We start from the raw sequence: 21,873 nt of genomic DNA, 5'->3' as shown, positions 1-21,873 counted from the left end.
TCTTAGTTTTTATAAAGGCATGTTCTTGAATAAATCAGGCATAGTCTGGGCCAACTTTGGTCGAGGAAAGATGAATATCCGACTGTGTGTCTGATCTCTTTTTTCACGCATGCACTCAATCCACACCAATTAGAATCAGGCAGTTGGCAACTTGTGGAAATTTGTAAGAGTTCACCCTAACAATATATGTTCTCATTCTGGGCCCCTCCTAGTTTATACTGCCCCCTCCTGGGACCCTCCTGGTGTATACCGTCTTGCTGCTGGGCCCCTCTTGGTATATACTGTATCCTTCCTGGTATATACTGTGCCCTTCCAGGTATCTACTGTCCCCCTTCTGTTATATATTCCCTCATCCTGGTATATATGTCTCCATCCTGGTATATATGTGCTCATCCTGGTATATATGTCCCCATCCTGGGCCCCTTCTGGTTTATACTGTCCTCCTGGGGCCCTCCTGGTGTATACTCTCCCCCTGCTGGGCTCCTCCTGGTATATACTGTTCCACTCCTGGTATATACTGTCCCCTTCCTGGTATGTACTGTCCCCATCCTGGTAAATATGTCTCCATTCTGTCTAATGCAAAAAACAACAACATTGTACATACCCTCCCTGGCTCCCACGTCGCGCAGCATCCTCCTGTGTTACCAGCACACAGTGGCCGGCAGCTTTCCTCGGTGTCAGTGCTATTGCAACACATGACATCGTTGTTATGCACCGCGCTCAGTCACTGGGATCCAGATGAAAGCTGCCAGCTTCTGTTTGGCTGACAGCATGTATCGCAGTATACGGGACCCAACAGGGCTCTGCACGACAATGCACTTCAACGGGGTGTGCAGCCTCGGACGCACATCCATCTGAAACTGGGGCTGGTGGGCCACCTGTAACCCCAGGCCCGGTTGTAGTTGCGATCCTTACGACCGTGATCGTTCCTCCCCTATCCCTAGTCCTAGCCTTGGAACTTCTGAATACTGAGAAATCAGGGGTTCGTGACCCCACATTTTTATACAGAGCAGTGCGGGCAACATGATGGTTGGCTTGGAGGGAGTTTGCTTGATCTCCCCTTACTCTGGTTTCCTGACAACAAAAACGTACATGAAGGTATATGTGACCCTCCATAGAGATAGGGACCAAAGACAATGTAAAACAGTGCTGCAGAATATGTTGTGTATATACATATATTTGAGATGAGAGAATACATTTGCTGGACCTTTGTCCAACAGCCACATCAATTTTCAGCCTTAAGCTATTCTCCATTTGCAGGTTCCTATCCACCCATAAAGTGTAGGTTTTTTTAACCCAAAGAAAGGCATTAGTTTGATATGGACCCAACAAAAAGAAGTCGCCTTGCCGTTGGCTGTTGGGCTCACATAAAATTGGCCATTTTTGTGTGCTAAGTATCTACATTTTTGCATGTTTTTCATAGCAGTAATGCATGTCTATATTCCCATATTCATTGTTCCACATATCTTTGCGCTACAGAGTGCAACTGTCTCCTTTTTGTTAACATCAATATTCTGTGGCCGCAAGATGGAAGCCCTCAGACCCTGCTGTCTCTTCATTAGGCCAAGTAATCGGAAGAGGAGCCAGGATTCAGGTAGGTAGGAGGCAGTTTGCAGAGACACTATGTTGTGGCTCTGACTGTAGTTGCGTAGCAGGTCCTAATGGACAGACTTTGCACTAGCTGCTCTCTCAGGTCCCATGGGTGCCTTGGCCTTCACCTGGGGTTGAATCCTCAGTAGAAATGAGCAAACCTGAACTTTAAAAACTTAAATAAAAATGAGTGTTTGAGTTCGAATTTCGAGTGCTTTTCTTATGCAAACCACTCGAGCGATCATCGGTGTGCTTGAGAACGCTCGGTACTCGGCCCAGTGTGAGCCGCTTGCAGTGTTTGAATGCCTCGCACTGGGGGTAAAACCGGCATTATCGGATGTAGTCTGCACAAAAATAGATGGAAAATCCCTCCCCTCCTCCGAAAGTGATGTTTATGGCTGGCTGAATGTGGGTCGTGACCCAATCCGCACAATCAGTGACTTACAATGAAGTTCGGGTCAAGTCCGGGTGCAGAACAGAACTTTATCTAAAGTCTGGCTGAACTGGTCAAACCAAACTTCAACGGGTCTGCCCATCTCTAGTCCCCAGAATAGTTGCTGGCCGATTAAGCTGGCTGGCAGAAATGGCTGAATCAGAACCAGTAGATATTCCCAAGAACAAAGTCATCAGGCAGATGCATGGTCCGTAAACGAGCTGAGGTCTCAAATAGAAATATCCACAAGAATTAAAGACGCTTAGAACAGGAGTTAACCAGATCTAGTACAAACTATAACTGGCAGCCAAGCACTAACCATTGGAAGTTTACATAGAAATGAATCTTGCCTATAGCTCCAGCACGGAACTAATTACAACAAACTAATGAGCTCAATAAAGGGAAAAGGAAAGCTGGCTAGAGGGACACAGAAGTCCAACAGACACAAACCAGAGATGCCAATGTCAAGCGTGTCCAGGCACAGATTTATCTGTCTATCTATATAAAGAATTATGGGAAACAGTAATGTGGTACCCCTGCGGCTTCAGGCGCCACAGGGTACTGCACCTCACCTGAGGTGTAGTATTCATCTCGGATACGGAGGAGGTCCTCAACGGTGAACAACCACCACAACACATCCAACGCATAACACGGGAGCTCTGTCACTGGGACTGGGCCAGGGTAGGTGCTAGGGGTGGCCATCACGGGGTATGGGACCTCTTGCCCTCTAGTTCGGCATCCCAGGAGGCAGGGCACCTGCAGGGGAAGTTAGGAGCCATCTTGGTCAGTAGTCAGCTCCGGACGAAGAGACAAGGACAGACAGGGGCCCGTGGTTCGGAGCAGGAGGCTCGACCCGGGTTCTTAGGAAGAAGGGGGATCCCTGGGTTCGCGGGGAGTGCTGTAGGCCCAGGAGCTGAGGTGGAGGGAAGACCATTGGAAAGGACACACAGAAGGAAACGCCGGCCTCGACCTCCAAACTATCCGGGATCGGCTGGAGCCCATCACAGCAGAGTCTGGCAGTCCAAAGGCGGTGACATCAGGGAGTAAAGAACTTGAACTGCATCTTCTGTGTCGTCCTATCATTGCCGGCGTTCCCAACATCGCACCCCCTGCGCCATCAGAGACTACTACTCCCATCCTCCTGGGGTCTAGCTGCAATACCAATACCCAAGCTGCGTCACCATCTTCCCCAGACTAGAGGCTACTCCCATCACCCCCATCTTTATTGACACCGCCGGGGTCACGGAGCCGGGCCTGGCCGCTGTGACAACCCAAATCGACACCGCCCCGGTGACGAGTAACCCCAGAGACCCCGTGGGCGCATCAGTAACGTAAAAAGTTGTCATGAAAAATTGGTAAACTTTCTGTGTGTGAATCAGGTCTAAAACTTGACATACATGTTTCTCAATTGTAGGGGGCTGATGGACATCTTTAATGTTTGATGTAATTTTTCATTATATATCTTTATTTGATAAAACTGCAATATTGCCCCTTAAATATTTCTGTAGCACAATAGTCCCTGGCTGTTAGAAATAACCATTTGTGCCCATTAAATAAACCCCGGCTCACAGTTTGCTGCAGATTTCTGTTGGAAATCCAAAAGGCCTCCTGAGATGGTGCAAAACATAAAAGTAAAACATAAATCTTCTCTGTCTTATTTCATCCGCAGAATATATCGATGGCTTCGCTGTTGACTGTAGTTCACAGCTGCCTTTTTTCTTCAGAATTATTATTGTATTTTTTTTTATCTTTCCAGTGGTTGGAGTTTCTGTCTATGGATTTGGCAAAAAAAAATAAAAAATAAAATAATAACAACATCTAAAGCTGTATGATTTTTGCCTGGCAAACCGCTGAAAAAAGAAGAGCATTACCATGGTAAGCAACAGTACAATAAACAAGAATTCACAGTAACCTAGGAGAGTTCGACAATAATTGTGTTTATTGTGTTGACTGGAAAGCAGAATAAAAAGATGGAATAAAAATCACATAAAGGATTGTGAAAAATAACAACCATGTTCTAAAATATACTTTTTGGAATATAGACAGATGTAGCTTAAAGGGACAAACCAGCAGGATTTTCATATATAAAGTAAAGCCAGTGCTATACTGGTGCTAGGATGCTGAATGTAACCATAGCTTTTGTTCAGACATTGGATGTTATATTTTATCAATATGTGCAAGTAAAGTTCCAGAAATGCACTGCTATTTGATTAACAGGTGCAACAGGAAGTGAATATGTAGGTCAGGTCTTGCTATCTATTCCCGCCCCTGTCTGCCTGCCTGGCATTTCTTCCCCTGCCACCGTCATAGACATTAATTCTGGCGCATGCAGACAGACAGGGGCGGGAATAGATAGCAAGACCCTACCCACATATTCCCTTCCTGTTGCACCTGTCAATCAAATAACAGTGCATTGCTGAAACTTTACTTGCACCTATTTCTGAAATAAAACATTGAAATTCAGAATAAAACATATAGTTACATTCAGCATCCTAGTGCCAGTATAGCACTGGCTTTACTCTATATATGAAAATCCTGCTGGTTGGTTCCCTTTAAAGGGATATTCACAAAATAACAAGTCATCCCTAAACAGAAGATAAAGGTTAACTTACTGATGGCTGGGGGTCCGATAGCTGGGACTTTGGAACCCCCAAGAACTGGGCTTTGCTGAGGCCGATCTTGAACGGAGCAGATTTGCTCACTACTCTGCTCCATTCATTGTTGGAGGATCTGTTTTTCCGAACAATCCCACTTAAAGGGGTCGTCCACTCAACTCAATCTATATGTTTCTCCCTTTTAAAATAGCAACACTAATATTCACCTCCGGTGATGGCGCCGCTCCAGCAGGGTCAGCACCCACTCTCTCGGCAATCGCGTAACAGTTTTACATCCCGCGAGCCCTGCAGACAATCCACGGCCACTTCACTCTCAACACTTTCGAGCAAGTTGCTTACAGGTGGAAGGAAGTGGGCGCTGCTGCTTTTTATTTCTTCGGTTGTATGTTACGTCCAAAGGTGGGGAGAGTGATTGTCCGCAGGACTCACGTGACGTAAGACTGTTATGCGGTCTTCAGTAAAACGCTTTTCGACACTGCTGGAACGGCGCCGGCACTGGAGGTAAATATACGTGTTATTATTTTAAAAGGGGGGGAACAACCCCTTTAACAATGAATAGCAAGGAGGCACCTCCACTGAAAATCTCCCAATCTCTGGATCGCTGGAGGTCCCAGCAGTCAGAACACGCAGCGCAATCAGCATGATTAGGGGACTTTTTTTTTTGAGGGGGCGAGTGGGGGGAAGAATAACCCTTTAATGGGGTTGAATGATAAATATACAGAATAGACGATAACTCAGTCTCAAAAATAGGGCTCTGGAGATTGCTGAGCACAGTGGTCGCCATCTCTGTTACTCCCATAGACAATATGTACAGCAGTTGCACCTTTATAGGACCATTGATCAGCTCAACTGGGGCACTACAGAACCAAAATCTCAAGATCTGTGGATTCCCCAACAATGATAAGAAAATTATCACCTATCCCCTCTTGTAAGCATTTCTTTTAGACTCAGAAAAATGATAATTTTAAGACTCAGAAAAATAATAATTTTTAGACTCAGAAAAATGATAATTTTTAGGCTCAGAAAAGTGATAATTTTTAGGCTCAGAAAAATGATAATTTTTAGACTCAGAAAAATAATTTTTAGACTCAGAAAAGTGATAATTTTTAGACTCAGAAAAATGATAATTTTTAAACTCAGAAAAGTGATAATTTTTAGACTCAGAAAAATGATAATTTTTAAACTCAGAAAAGTGATAATTTTTAGACTCAGAAAAATGATAATGTTTAGACTCAGAAAATTGTCAATTTTTAGACTGAGAAAAATGATAATTTTTAGACTTAGAAAAATGTCAATTTTTAGACTCAGAAAAATGATAATTTTTATTTCAAATCTGTTTTATTAAGTTTATAAATCAAGCATACATCTTGAACATTTATAAAGATTATAAAACATAAACAGTGATCTCTCAGTTTCGGAATGACAAAAATAACATCACATTCTAGATTTCATTGGAACTCTATAAGCTATCCTTATGCTAACACTCCATGACAAACCATACACTAGAAATCAGAGTTCCAGCTAAACATGTCTTCCTGATAATTGACAAGACCACTCTCAGCATAAAACAATCCCCTTTTAAGTTAGAAAAATGATAATTTTTAGACTCAGAAAAGTGATAATTTTTAGACTCAGAAAAATAATAATTTTTAGACTCAGAAAAGTGATAATTTTTAGACTCAGAAAAGTGGTAATTTTTAGACTCAGAAAAATAATTTTTAGACCCAGAAAAATGATAATTTTTAGGCTCAGAAAAATGATAATTTTTAGACTCAGAAAAATAATTTTTAGACTCAGAAAAGTGATAATTTTTAGACTCAGAAAAATGATAATTTTTAAACTCAGAAAAGTGATAATTTTTAGACTCAGAAAAATGATAATTTTTAAACTCAGAAAAGTGATAATTTTTAGACTCAGAAAAATGATAATGTTTAAACTCAGAAAAGTGACAATTTTTAGACTCAGAAAAATGATAATTTTTAGACTCAGAAAATAATAATTTTTAAACTGAGAAAAATTATAATTTTTAGACTCAGAAAAATGATAATTTTTAGACTCAGAAAAATGATAATTTTTAGACTCAGAAAAATGATAATTTTTAGACTCAGAAAAGTGATAATTTTTAGACTCAGAAAAATGATAATTTTTAGACTCAGAAAAATGATAAATTTTAGACTCAGAAAATTGATAATTTTTAGACTCAGAAAAATGATAATTTTTAGACTCAGAAAAATGATAATTTTTAGACTCAGAAAAATGATAATTTTTAGACTCAGAAAATGATAATTTATATACTCAGAAAAATGATAAATTTTAGACTCAGAAAAAAATGATAATTTTTAGACTCACATAAAGGATGTGATTACCGACAAAAGAGCGTTTTATTTTTAAACCTTTGATTGACACATGTATATATGAGCAGTGATTGCAAATTAATGTTTGTAAAAGGTTTTTTCTTTTATTTCTCATTTTTCTCTTTGACTTTATGTTTGTGCACTGCAGATAAATATCATGTTACGACCTGGAAACTGTTAACAAGCTGCTGTTGATGGATCTGTCATTATTCTTTTTCCCTTGTATGAGACACTTTAACATTTTAATACTGTTTTGATGCTCATGTGCTAATTAGTCGAGCAGCCAAGTATATCTAGGTACTTGCAGCATAATTAGCGTATATATAAAATCTTAATAAGATCTGGCAGCAGCTCACGGCTGCTAAGGGATAGTTTCAAAGTTTATTTTTCCGTTTGTATAAAAACTGAAAACAAGCAAAAAGAACAAAAGACAAAGTGTACTTGCTCTGGTCCTAAATATAACAAGGAACAAAAAACCCAGGGGATTGTATTTCTATTTCCATAGACCTTAGGGTAAACCATTGGCTTACTAGCCTGTGTACATTTTCTAAAGTGCCCTTGTCCTGTTCCAGGTGACTTTTCAGAATAGGCTGTCATGTCTGTGTATATGAGGAGTAACAAGAATTCTGGTCAATATATCACTTGCATATGGTATTTTTGAACAGCATTTTTCTACTATATGCTATAGGGTGCTTTACACGCTGCGACATCGCTAACGATATATCGTCTGTGTCACGTCGTTAGTGACGCACATCCGGCGCTGGTAGCGACATAGCAGCGTGTGACACCAAGGAGCGACGATCAAGAATCGCAAAAACGTCAAAAATCGTTGATCGTTGACACGTCGCTCATGTTCATAATATCGTTGGTGGGGCTTGCCGCTGGTTGTTCCTCGTTTCTGTGGCATCACACATCGCTATGTGTGACACCGCAGGAACGACGAACATCTCCTTACCTGCGTCCACCGGCAATGAGGAAGGAAGGAGGTGGGCGGCATGTTCCGGCCGCTCATCTCCGCCCCTCCTTTACGATTGGACGGCTGCCGTGTAACGCCGCACGAACCGCCCCCTTAGGGGCACTTTGCACACTGCGACATCGCAGGTGCGATGTCGGTGGGGTCAAATTGAAAGTGACGCACATCCGGCATCGCATGCGACATCGCAGTGTGTAAAGCCTTGATGATACGATTAACGAGCGCAAAAGCGTGTGAAGCCGCAGGAGCGAGGAACATCTCCTACCGGCGTCACCGCGGCTTCCGTAGGATATGCGGAAGGAAGGAGGTGGGCAGGATGTTTACATCCTGCTCATCTCCGCCCCTCCGCTCCGATTGGCCGCCTGCCGTGTGACGTCGCAGTGACGCTGCACGACCCGCCCCCTTAACAAGGAGGTGGGTCGCCGGCCACAGGGACGTCGCACGGCAGGTGAGTGTGTGTGTGAAGCTGGCGTAACGATAATTTTCGCTACGCCAGCTATCACCACATATCGCTGCTGCGACGGGGGCGGGGACTATTGCACTCGGCATCGCAGCATCGGCCTGCGATGTCGCAGTGTGCAAAGTGCCCCTTAGAAAGGAGGCGGATCGCCGGCCACAGCGACGTCGCAGGGATGGTAAGTATGTGTGACGGGTGTAAGCGATATTGTGCACCACGGGCAGCGATTTGCCCGTGATGCACAACCGACAGGGGCGGGTATGCATGCTAGCGATATCGATACCGATATCGCAGCGTGTAAAGCCCGCTTATCTGTTATGATGTCTCCAATACACAGAGCAAAAAAGATAAAAGGAGACCTTGCTCCCCTATTTCTCAGTATCACACACCCCCAGAAGCAGCAGGACATTATGGTCAATGTATCACTTGCATATGGTATTTTTCAACAGCATTTTTCACACTTCTGTCAGTTTTCCCAGGAGGTAGAGACTATCTGTTTTAATGTCGCCAATACACAGAGCAAAGAAGATAATAAAAGCTCTTGCTCCCCTATTTCTCACTATCACACCCCCAGAAGCAGCAGGACATTATGGTCAATATATCACATGCATATGGTATTTTTCAAAAGGATTTTCAACACCTCTGTCAGTTTTACAGGAGGTAGAGACTATCTACTATGATATCTCCAATACACAGAGCAAACAAGATAAAAAGACATCTTGCTCCCCTATGTCTCAGTATCACACCCCCAGAAGCAGCAGGACATTATAAAGTAGTACTAAGCAGTGTAGCTATGCATCCAGCCCTGGAGAGAGATAAAAGACTTAGGGGTACTTTGCACATTGCGACATCACTAGCATCGGCTAGCGATGCCGAGCGCGTTAGTACCCGCCCCCGTCGCACATGCGATATCTTGTGATAGCTGCCGTAGCGAACATTATCGCTACAGCAGCTTCACACGCACTTACCTGCCCTGCAACGTCGCTCTGGCCGGCGACCCGCCTTCTTCCTAAGGGGGCGGGTCGTGCGGCGTGACAGCGACGTCACACGGAAGGCGGCCAATAGAAGCGGAGGGGCGGAGATGAGCGGGACGTAATCTCCCGCCCACCTCCTTCCTTCCGCATAGCCGGTGGAGGCAGGTAAGGAGATGTTCCTCGCTCCTGCGGCTTCACACACAGCGATGTGCGCTGCCGCAGGAACGAGGAACAACATTGTATCTCCTATTGGTGCGACATTATGAAAATGACCGATACTACACAGATCACCGATTTTCGACGCTTTTGCAATCGTTTATCGGCGCATCTAGGCTTTACACGTTGCGACGTCGTTACCGGCGCTGGATGTGCGTCTCTTTCGATTTGACCCCGACAATATCGCAGTAGCGATGTCGCAATGTACAAAGTACCCCTTACTAGAAAACTATTCTAACAAGAAAGACAAAAGATGGCACTGGTACTGCTCATATTTTCTACTAGCCGGACAGATTGATGTCTTAATCTGCAGATTAAACAACACCTTGGGAGCATAGCTCTAATAAAAATTATAACTTTAGTGTTTCATTTATTCAGAAATGCAATCAGGGGCTTGGTACATCCATGGCCCGGCCTAGCGGTTGACTCCACCTTTCCACCTAATTGTTAAACATATATCTTCACTCCCTTTTCTTGATTGACAGCACCAGCCTATACGAGGATGTAGCTCTGTCTCTGTAATGCTCACTGACAGGGATGAGGCCGCGAGTAAGGATAATGTACCCACTGGACCACAGGGGGAACCCAGGCTTACCCTTTAGTGGGAGGGGCGTAACTAACTGCCCGCTGTGAGTCAGAATGCCAGGTGAAACTCCCAGGGCAGTGACCTGGACTGTGGCAGCTGAGAGGTACAAGGGGACAGCAGGACAGGTAGAACAGAAAACATGGCAGCACAAGGGATATCAGCTGCAAGTCATCAGGTGTAGCAGGCGTGAACCATAGCAGGGTGGTGCAGGCACAATAGGCGTGGACCTTAGCAAGATCGTGCAAGCACAACAGGCATGGGACTGCAGCAGGATGGTGCAGGCACAACAGGCGTGGACCACAGCAGGATGGTGCAGGCACAACAGGCGTGGACCACAGCAGGATGGTGCAGGCACAACAGGCGGGGACTGCAGCAGGATGGTGCAGGCACAACAGGCGTGGACCGCAGCAGGATGGTGCAGGCACAACAGGCGTGGACTGCAGCAGGATGGTGCAGGCACAACAGGCGTGGACTGCAGCAGGATGGTGCAGGCACAAGAGGCGTGGACTGCAGCAGGATGGTGCAGGCACAACAGGCGTGGACTACAGCAGGATGGTGCAGGCACAACAGGCGTGAGCCGCAGCAGGATAGTGCAGGCACAACAGGCGTGGACCACAGCAGGATTGTGCAGGCACAACAGGCATGGACCGCAGCAGGATTGTGCAGGCCCAACAGGCGTGGACTGCAGCAGGATAGTGCAGGCACAACAGGCATGGACTGCAGCAGGATGGTGCTTGCACAACAGGCATGAGCCGCAGCAGGATAGTGCAGGCACAACAGGCATGGACTGCAGCAGGATGGTGCAGGCACAACAGGCATGAGCCGCAGCAGGATAGTGCAGGCACAACAGGCGTGGACTGCAGCAGGATTGTGCAGGCACAACAGGCATGGACTGCAGCAGGGTGTGCACACTTCCCTATAAAGGGAGGCCAGGAAATCCCACATTACATGTGCAAGGCCTGCGGCCTAAGCAGGACATTAAGCCAACACTCGTGGGCATCTACGGGGTGGACCAGCCCTTGACTGTGTGACGCCCTGGCACAGCCAGGTTGTCACAGAAAGAGTTAATCCTCCTTGGTAATCTGATCCCACACCGGTGCAGCCAGACAAGCACAGCCCCAGTGTAAGGGAAAAGCAGAGCAGAGGGGAGGGGCTGGAGCAGAGAGTGTGTGGAGGGCAGACAGGACAGACGTCTGAAGTGTAGCTCCTGGCTGGGAGTGAAGGGTTCTCCAAAAGGGCCGGGGCAGGCCGTAGTGAGGAAGGGGCCAGAACAGGTAGCCGGAGCCGGGCGGTGGCCCCTCGGTACCTGGGTACCCGGATCACTACAGGGGAGTGAAGTCCCCGTTCCCGGCTGAGGAGGAAGAGAGAGAGGAGAAAAAGGCACTTGGCTGCAGGGAGGAAACAACAAGGGCTGTTGCACCGTGTGTGGGATTCTAACACCCCCGTACCGAAGGCTGCGGACACCGGCAATTCTTAGTTCACCAGTGACTCCGTGTGACTTTCTTGTGAGTACACCCGTGCCCTCGGGCAATGCACTGCGCCCTGCTCCCTGCTTACCCCATCACCGGGCCCCGGGATCACCAACCCCTACCCACGGAGGGGCAACACAACACCTAGCTGATCCGCTTCACCATCCCCGGGATCCCCGTATTGAGCAGCGGTGGTGCCACACATCACCACAACCGTGGGTGGCGTCACGGACAATATCCCAATACCCAAATACCCCCTTTTACTGTGGAGCCTGGGATCACAGACCGGGTCACGCCACCGTGATACCCGCAGAAGTGACTCTGTGGCCCGGATCTGAGTACCCCTGGTCCCCGGGCGAAACAACTGCACTCCATGTGGACGGCAGGGAAGAGGAGAGAGCAGGGACACTGGGCAAGGATATAGAGGCGCGCCGGCGTACTAGGGGACCCGGTGCTACAGTCTCCACTGAAATCTTGCACATGCGCTGATAGTGAAGTCACCAGCAATTGCGTAGAATGGAATACAGGCTGTAGACAGGGGAATGTTTTTTTTTTTTACGCACACACCGACGCTTTAACTTTTTACCTTCTCCTTTTTGGAATTTTTTCCGATCTACAGTTCTTGCGTTTCGTACTCCACATGCGTTGGTGCTCAGACTATCAACATATGCATGATATTTCAATGGAGACAGTGCTTTGAATCAAGTCGGAGGGGGGTAATCAGCGGCCAGACCATACAATTTAAATATTCTTTAAATGAATAAAAAAGGATTTCATGCAAATGGTGGAATGTATTAAAACACTAAATGCACTATTTTTATTGGGACTATGCCCCCTACAAGTCAATGTGCTGATTTTGAGCAATCATTTGGAGCTGACAAACTCCCTTTAAGTTATCATCACGGCCAGCATTAGGGGATGAAACTAGGCAAGACCCATAGCTGCCATACCCAAAAAAGGCCCCAAAACAACACTGATAATGCTCATCCTGCATTATCAGTGTAGTTTCCGAGGTTAGACGTGTAAAGGACCCTTATTTGATAACTTGGCCACATAAATAAAGGTCCTGCACACTGCATCTGGAAAAACCAAACAGGGGGATATTGGACCAGTGTAAAAATGGTCTGATATACAGTAAAGTCAAAGTCAGATCAGTCCTCTAATATTTGCTGTAATTTGAATATTTTTTCATTGGATAATTATTGATTTTCTAGCAAAAATTGCAGTTCTTCAATGTCACTGTCATGATCGATGTGCACACGTATGACCAAATTACTGTCATCAGGATGTAAACAACTGGTGATCGGAACCTCCATAATGTCCCTAGGGCAGAGTAAATCAAGACCAGAGCGCAAGCAGAAGGTGTTATGTTGAGTACCTAATCATAAGAGCAGTATAGTGGCCTTTAGGGCCTTTAATTAAAGAGGACCAACCATCAGGATTTTCCTATATAACTTAAAGCCTATACTGGCCTTTAGTTGTGAGATCGGATGTATAGTTTCTGAAATACAGGCAAGTAAAGTTTGAGAAATGTACTGTTACTTGATTGATAGCAGCTACAGAATATCTAATAGGTGGGTTTGGTTTTTATAGTTATTCCCGCCCCTGTCTGCCTGCCTGTCCTTCTTCCCCCTGTTCCTGTCTCTGTTATTACAGGGCGAGTGTGTGGGAAAGGGGGAGTAAGATCAGGGTCCGGACAGCAGTTAGGGTCACGCTGGGAGCTCGAACCTGGTTACCATCAAACCTACCTTTGAGATAAGGGACAGCACAGGGTCATTATTCTTAGGGCAGCCTAGGGGCCCCTGTCCTGTCTCCTTATCCCCTGTGACACAGGCATGTAGTTGCTAACTAGCAGCCTGTTCTGCCTGGCAATGATCTCTGCTGACCCAGCCGGTGAATCTTCTGCTTCATTTAACTTTACATCAACAGAGCAGCTTCTTCTCTTCCGCTCTGTTCTGTGCACAGGACGTCACTGCTGATATCATGCTGATTGATTGACTGATTGACAGCCGTCTCCTTGCAATTAAGCAACAGAAAGCTGGCTGTCAATCAGTGTGACATGAGCAGTGACACCCTGTGGACAGAGCAGAGTGGAAGAGAAGAAGCTACTCTGTCAATATGATGTCACCAGAAGCGGAAGATATATTGCAGCAAGTCCAGAGAAGAACAACCAAGATGGTAGAAGGTCTGCAAACCATGAAGACCGGCTAAAAGAACTAGGGATGTTTAGTTTGAAAAAGAGAAGGCTGAGAGGAGACTTAATAGCGGTCTACACATATCAGAAAGGTAGTCACAGTGCAGAGGGAACTACCCTATTCTCATTAGAACAAGGAAGTACAAGAGGCAATGGGATGAAACTAAAAGGGAGGACATTCAGATTAGACATTAGGAAAAACTTTCTGACAGTGTGGGCAGTCAGTGAGTGGAACAGGCGACCACGGGAGGTAGTCAGGGCAGTCAGAGAGTGGAACAGGCGGCCGTGGGAGGTAGTGAGGGCAGTCAGAGAGTGGAACAGGCGACCACGGGAGGTAGTGAGGGCAGTCAGAGAGTGGAACAGGCGACTACGGGAGGTAGTGAGGGCAGTCAGAGAGTGGAACAGGTGACCACGGTAGGTAGTGAGGGAAGTCAGTGAGTGGAACAGGCTACCGCAGGAGGCAGTGAGCTTTCCATCAATGGAAATCTTCAAGCAAAAATTGGATAAACATATAGCTGGGATTATTTTGGAAAGCCTGCACTCGCAGGGGGTTGGATCCGATGGCCCTTGAGGTCTCTTCCAACTCTACCAGTCTATGATTCTAAAGGCCGCTTTACACGCAACGACATCGCTAACGAGATGTAGTTGGGGTCACGGAATTTGTGAAGCACATTCGGCCTCGTTAGTGACGTCGTTGTGTGTGAAACACACGAATGAACGTTAAGGAGCAATTTTTCTTACCTTATCGTTGATCGTTGACACGCTGTCCAGTTCCCAAATATTGTTGCTGTAGCAGGACGCATGTTGTTCGTCGTTCCTGCAGCAGCACAAATCACTATGTGTGACACCGCAGGAATGAGGAGCAACCTCATACCTGTGGCTGCTGGCAATGAGGAAGGAAGGAGGTGGGCGGAATGTTTGTTCCGCTCATCTCCGCCCCTCCGCTTCTATTGGGCGGCCACTTAGTGACGCCGCACGAACCGCCCCCTTAGAAAGAAGGCGGTTCGCCAGCAACAGCGACGTCGCTAGGCAGGTAAGTCCCATGTGACGGCTCCTAACGATATTGTGCGCCACGGGCAGCGATTTACCCATGGCGCACAAACAACGGGGACAGGTGCTTTCACCAGCGATATCGCTAGCGTTGTCGCTGCGTGTAAAGCCCCCTTAAGACTCACCGGCAGAGATTTCATCGGTAAGTTCTTCGACACTTAGGAAAAAGTAAACAAAGCCCCGGATAACCCCTTTAAGGCAAAACCCAAACAACTAAATCTGTCAAATACAATATTGTTAATAAAGAGCTTCCCTTGGTATCAGAGATAAAAGCCGTCTTGAGAGGTGACCATCAGTTGAGTGTCTTAAGCGGGCTTTACACGCTACGACATCGCTAATGCGGAGTCGTTGGGGTCATGGAATTCGTGACGCACATCCGGCCGCATTAGCGATGCCGTTGCGTGTGACATCGATTAGCGATTTTGCATCGTTGCAAAACAGTGAAAAATCGCTAATCGGCGACACGGGGGTCCATTCCCAATTATCGTTACTTCAGCAGTAACGAGGTTGTTCCTCGCTCCTGAGGCATCACACATCGCTGCGTGTGACGCCGCAGGAGCGAGGAACGTCTCCCTACCTGCCTCCCGGCCGCTATGCGGAAGGAAGGAGGTGGGCGGGATGTTACGTCCCGCTCATCTCCGCCCCTCCGCTGCGATTGGGCGGCCGCTCAGTGACGTCGCTGTGACGCCGCACGGACCGCCCCCTTAGAAAGGAGGCGGTTCGCCGGTCACAGCGACGTCGCCGGACAGGTAAGTATGTGTGACGGCTCTGGGCGATGTTGTGCGCCACGGGCAGCGATATGCCCGTGTCGCGCAACAGATGGGGGCGGGTACGCACACTAGCGATATCGGGACCGATATCGCAGTGTGTAAAGTAGCCTTTAGGCAGATAACCCCTTTAAACGCTCCAAGAACATCCCTGGTTCTCAATCATGATCAAACCGTAAAATGCTCAGATTAAGCGCTATAAAGCTGTCAGACTGCAGTATGTGTGCACATTAAATCAATAGTAATAAAGCTTAGAAAGATGCACCGTTATCTGGCAGTAAAAAATGATCTACTAGGATTCTGTACCATGGTGCACCTTTCTGCCGTCAGTACGGCGAGATAAAACAAGACGATTAATACAATAGCTCAAAGTATTTCTCCCTTTTCAGATAAAACACAAGGTTCTTTATTCTGAACTCTTCTTAAGAACTGGTGACTTCTTCCCTTCTCATTACGTTCTCTAAGGATCATGCTGAGCTCTACTACACGAGTCCTACTTCTTTAATGTACATGTACTCTGCCAGTGGCCATATTGATGCAGCCGGGGTTGTCTGATTTACAAAACCCATTTCCAAATACTTGATCAGGGCATTTGGAGTTAATGTAGTGTGGTCCTTCCCTTGGAACCACCATTAATTGATTGGAGCTTACCTCCTTGCTGGGGATACACTACACGAACGAGTACCCTCATTCAGATTTACCAGTTCTCTAAATACCTTAGCTCTGTGAAACCCCGCCAACACCACTGATTGGCAGCTTTTTGTGTACACTATATGCATAGGCAGAAAGTTGCCAATCAGTGGTAGGGGTGGGGTTATAGAGAGCGCATGAATGTGGAGGACTATATGGCCGTAGGTTTAATAGTCGTCTAATCTACAGCTGACAAAATAGTGATTTTAGCAAAACTACAGCAAGCTGCCCAGTAAGTGACACATCGATGGCATAAGGGTCTCTGTCTCTACATTATGCTGCTCTGAGATTAGGTGGCCAAATCCTAAAACAGATTCATCTTAACATAAGCATTATCATCTACGCAAAAATGATATATAGTGGGAACTTCATGGCATTGAAGGAATGGACCGGCCTAAGGCCGCATGGGCGCCTCTATCCTTCGACAAGGAGACTCCCTGTGTGGACATGGCTTGGGGCAAGGTGCATGACACTTACTTGATGCTGCAGGCCGGTGCTCATCACCCCTTTTTGGTCCCTAATGCAAAATCCCCAACAGGGCTACCGGTTATCACAGGTCCTTATTATTATTGGTCTTCTCATGTAGACCATTTAAACGCCCCTAGGCTCTATGGCCCCCATTATAGTTACGTCCCTGTATTAAGGGCATATTTGGTTTATTTACTGTAGTTTTCGTTTTATAAGACGCACCAAATTATAAGATGCACTCCAAATTTGAAAGAGGAAAAAAGGAAAAACTATCGTAATTTTTAGTGTTAAAATGAGGGTCTGTCTTATAATCATAGTGCCTCTTATATTATTTTACCAGGGGGAGCGGCGGTGGTGGAGCGGCTCAGGAAAGTCACAGGAGGCAGGGCAGGCGATGCTGCAGGTGTGGCGCCCCTGACCTGGTCAGGCACCACTGAGTACTGCACCCATGCTGGGGGCAGTGCAATACAGGTACTCCAGAAGGCTGATTGAGGTGTGACTACACAGGCGCATAGTAATCAGGTCTCACACATTGACCTTTGAAGGGACTCCTGACAGATTCCAGGAGGGGGCGTAGCCTCCATGTCCACTGAAGGGGTGTGGTAGAGAGCCTGGTTTCTAGGTGGCGTAGGCAAGAACAGGAGAGGAGGAGCAGTGAGCCAGTTAGTGAGTGCAGCTCAGGGAGAGCAGATGTGAGGAGCAGACCCTGCAGCTGTTGCAGTCTAACAGCGTCCGCGCAGTGACTACCGATGGGGGAGATCGGTCACCTGGTAGTGCCGCCCGAAATCCACCTAAGGCTAGAGAGAGCAACGGGGTGTCAGAGTAAGGGAACTGCCAGGGAGGTACCAGGCAAGGGTAACAGGTCCCAGTGCAGAGATAGATTCACCTTTCTTCTTCCAAACCTGCCTGAGGGGGCACTTCAGACCTCCAAGACAACACCACAGAGTCCGCAGCCACGTAGCAAAGAGAGGGCCCATAGTTCACAGGAGGCAAGCAGCGGGAGTGACCTGGTCCAGGCTACAAGCAAACGGGCCGAAACGAGGGGAGAACAGGCAGCAGCAACTTCCCTGGGTGACCCCCGTAGGGACTTCAAGTCGGGGTCACCACAAAAACACAAAGGGCTAAGGCAGGCGAGTTGGTAGTCACCCTCATCAGCCAGCCGGAAGGATACCTGGTTCCAGCCTGGTTCATCCCAGCTATGCCCGGGTTACTCACCCTGCCATCTACTGTGAGTAAAATCCTGAAAGACTGTCTGGACTGTGTCTGAGTCATTCTGCGACCTGTGGTTCCACACACCTACACAGGGCCCTGGGGCTTGCCTCACTCTCGGGAGGCCACTACAACTGACTGCACCTGCCATCAGCCCCAGGCACCCCATAATCTGCAATGACGGTCACCCTGACCGCAATACAGAGAGTGGCGTCACGAAAATCCTAAGAGAAGATTCCCTACCTGTGACCAGACTGTTCCTCCACGTGGAGTCCCTGAAGGTAATGCACCGACACAACATCTGCGGGGCTTCACACAGGCTCGGAGGAGAAGGTGTCGTGGCTCAGGAGGGTCAGCGATGCTGTGGGCTCATAGGCGGGGGTGTAGCGGCTCAAGAGGATCAGTATGTGGATGGTCAGCGATATTGCGGGTTCATAGGGTGTCACGGCGGTGGGCACCAATGATCTGTCTGCAGACTCGGAGGAGGTGGTGTCGCGGCTCAAGAGGGTCAGTGTGCGGCAGTGGAGGGTCGGCAATATTGCGGGCTCATGGGGTGTTGCAGCGGTTAGCGCCATTGATCTGCCGGCGGGCTTGGAGGAGGGCTTGTCACAGCTCAACACAGTCAGTGTGCGGCAGCGGAGGGTCAGCGATACAGCGGGCTCGTGGGTGTCGCAGCAGAGAGCTCCATTGATCTGCCGGCGCACTGCAGGCTCCATTGAATCGCTGGTTGATGACGCGATGGCCTTCAAAAAATGTCCGCAAAGGCGGCGCGTGCACAGATTGGCCTCTGCGGCCATTTTCTTGAAGTCCATCTCGTCAACTACCAGTGATTCAAAGAAGCCCGCAGATCATTGGCATCCGCCACCGTGAAACGCCACGAGCCCACAATATCACCGACCCTCTGCTGCCATACAATGACCCTCTTGAGCCGTGACACCCCCTCCCCAAACTCGCCGGCAGATCAATGGCGCCCACCGCCGTGAAACGCCACGCGTCCGCAGTATCGCCGACCCTCTGCTGCTGCTGCTCCACTGCAGTGACACCCCATCCCCAACCCTGCACCACCACTGCCGCCCCGGTAAGCCATATGCGGTTTGTAAGACGCACCCCCAGTTTTAGGAGGGAAAAAAGTGCGTCTTACAAACCGGAAAATACGGTAAATGGATGTCTGTGAATGAAAATTACAGGCACAGACCCAAGAAAAGCAGCAACCATTAATATGAGTCAACACAGACCTCCAAAAGGTTTTCTCAGACCTCTTCAGTTAATTGCGCCTGACTCTCTTTCCATTCATCTTTAATGTCCCTCCATGACTGTTTCATTTGCTTAGTGGAATGATACGAATGAGACATAGTCACAGCCCATATGTTTGGCTCCCAAGATGAAAAAGCCGCCGTGGTTATTTTTCTGACTGCTCAGTCCTCCGTGTAAGTCATCCAGTTAACTCCTCTCATATTGCACCGTTTTGTATGAAACCTCTATTTCTCAATGCTACTTGACACGTAACGTCCCCGTAGGCTTTTATTTCGCCGGGATTAATGACCCACCCCCATCAACGCTGGCACTCGGTCTGCTCCCTGCTCCAGATTAATCTGATGAGCAATCGTGACCAATTAATGTGACAGGGGCTCTTCTCTGTATCCTAAACACCAGTGATCCAATTAAAGCCGCAATGTATGTCTCCTACAACAAGAAAAATGTCAAGGAAGATAAAAGCCAAGTGAGAGTTATGGAACGAAACATAAACAGAATAAATACTTGTCTTCTCCTCTTTGCATTTCCAGGTTACGTCTTGTCATATGACGCAAAAAATGATGAAAGCGTTCTTTATCAGTGAATATCTCCTTACTGGAATAATAATTCTCCAATTACGGGATTGTACGCTTCTATTAGTATCATTCGCTCTCCAAATTACAATTACCCTTCTGAGACAAAAGTACAGCTGCCGGAAGATCAGTACTCCACCTCCCTTTATTTTCTTGCAGAGACCCAATTATAGAACCCAAACCAGTCCTTAGAGGTACGTTGAGTGTTATATGAGCCGTCAGACCATAATGATCATGGGCACCTTGTGTACCATATAAGACAGTCTGTTTTTTTATACAGACAGTCATGTGGTTTCTGGCCATAGAAGGTCACAGCGTTTGGCTGCGCAGAATGCTCCCTGACTTTCCATTGTTCATCCTGTTAGTATTCATTGGTATAGGTAGGTTTCCTGCTAGATTCAACTTTCTCCCTTTTTGACCCAGCAGGAGCTCGACTTCCACCCAAGCTGCTAAATATCAGTATTCCCTTGGTGTTTAAATACCCCTTCCTTCCTTTGGACTGGTGCTGGTGATATTTTCAGTTCCTTCAAGCCTAGGTTGCAAGCAGGTGGCTTGTAGTCTTCAGGTATCATTCAACTCAGCTGAACTTCTACCTGAGCCATCCAATAATAAGTAATTTATGCTTTATCCCCTGTGTGTCCTCCTTGTGTCCTCTAGAGTTTAATGGGGTTGACGAAGAGCTCATCCCATCCGTTCCCTATTTAGGGCCTAGCACTAGGGATACCTAGGGTCAGGTATCCGGCTTGGCACATAGGTGTGGAACTTATCCAGGGTGTTGAGGGACTCCAGGGCCCAGCAGTAGGGATACCTAGGGTCAGGTATCTGACTCAGCGCATAGGTGCGGAACCTATCTAGGGTGGTGAGGGACCCAAGGACCAGCACTAGGGATACCTAGAGTCAGGTATCGTGCTTGGCGCATAGGCACGGAACCTATCTAGGGTGGTGAGGGACCCAAGGACCAGCACTAGGATACCTGGAGTCAGGTATCCTGCTTGGCACATAGGTGCGTAACCTATCTAGGGTGGAGAGGGACCCCAGAGCCCAGCAGTAGGTTTGGTCAGGGGTCACCATCCTCTTCTACAAAGGGTTTCCCTTCCCTTTTGCCGTGCGCTTGGTACTTCCCTGCACTTAGCATGGCATTGGAAAGTTACCTATGGGAATAGAGCGGAATGGAGCATGTGTGACTATGCCTCCATTCATGGTCACAAATACTACTGCTTCAATCACAGAGGACACTTTGGACCTCCTTCTTGGGAGCAATGGTGGTCTCATCAGTGGGACCTGCAGAGATTATACCCTTATCATCTATCTTCCCTTTCCCTAGATACAGGGTTTCCCTTCCCTTTTGCCGTGCGCTTGGTACTTCCCCGCACCTAGCGTGATAATGACATGGTCAAGCTGTCGTTATTAGTTGTCGGATGAGGGCTGCAATGAGTAACTGAATCCCCAACACTCTCAACTACCATAGTTTTTAATGCTATCAAAACGGTCCTACATAACAGTGCCATACAACTGCCCAATAACAGTAAGACATATTGACTATCTAACAGTGTCATCATTCATTTACTATTTCCCATTCCTGTAATTTATTGCCATATTGCCTAAATAAATCAATAAATGGATGGCAAAGCCATGCAGAGTGTTCGTGTAAAAGTGATCATATAAATGCATCATTTATATAAAGCATTCCAAAACAAGACAACTATACACCAACACCGTCATATAATTACTATGGCATTTTATATTGCATTTTTACAGATAAGCTGCTTTGATTTGCCGCCTCATGCCCATGAGTGACATGTCGTATGGCTTGCTATCAATGCACAGCTTCTATACTTAGAAAAGAGGGGAACTAGGAAAGATACAGTATAATGTCCTGCAATCATGTGCAACAAAGGGAGATGAGTCATTTTCCAAATGAGATTGTATGTCATTCAGCTAGGAAGGGATATATAGAAATGGACCTTTAAAGAAGCACTCCCAAGGTTTTTATCCTCTGAAT

The 21,873-nt window shown here is 47.1% G+C and overlaps 1 protein-coding gene and 1 long non-coding RNA gene across 2 annotated transcripts in view; one reads left to right on the top strand and one right to left on the bottom strand.

Moving 5' to 3' along the window:
* The window catches only part of LOC142251424 (uncharacterized), a 180,462-nt gene extending 176,570 nt beyond the window's left edge, over positions 1–3,892 (top strand). Inside the window, exon 4 of the long non-coding RNA XR_012725314.1 lies at positions 3,780–3,892. This is a non-coding gene — a long non-coding RNA (uncharacterized LOC142251424). The remainder of the gene's footprint in view (positions 1–3,779) is intronic.
* Positions 1–21,873, bottom strand: part of WHRN (whirlin) — a 229,304-nt gene that overhangs the window by 152,988 nt on the left and 54,443 nt on the right. The gene's annotated exons all lie outside the window — the stretch shown is intronic.

Source organism: Anomaloglossus baeobatrachus, chromosome 9 (assembly GCF_048569485.1).
Source record: "Anomaloglossus baeobatrachus isolate aAnoBae1 chromosome 9, aAnoBae1.hap1, whole genome shotgun sequence".
Classification (NCBI taxonomy): domain Eukaryota; kingdom Metazoa; phylum Chordata; class Amphibia; order Anura; family Aromobatidae; genus Anomaloglossus; species Anomaloglossus baeobatrachus.
The sequence above is the reverse complement of the archived record's forward strand: the minus strand, read 5'-3'. Positions and strand labels throughout refer to the sequence as shown.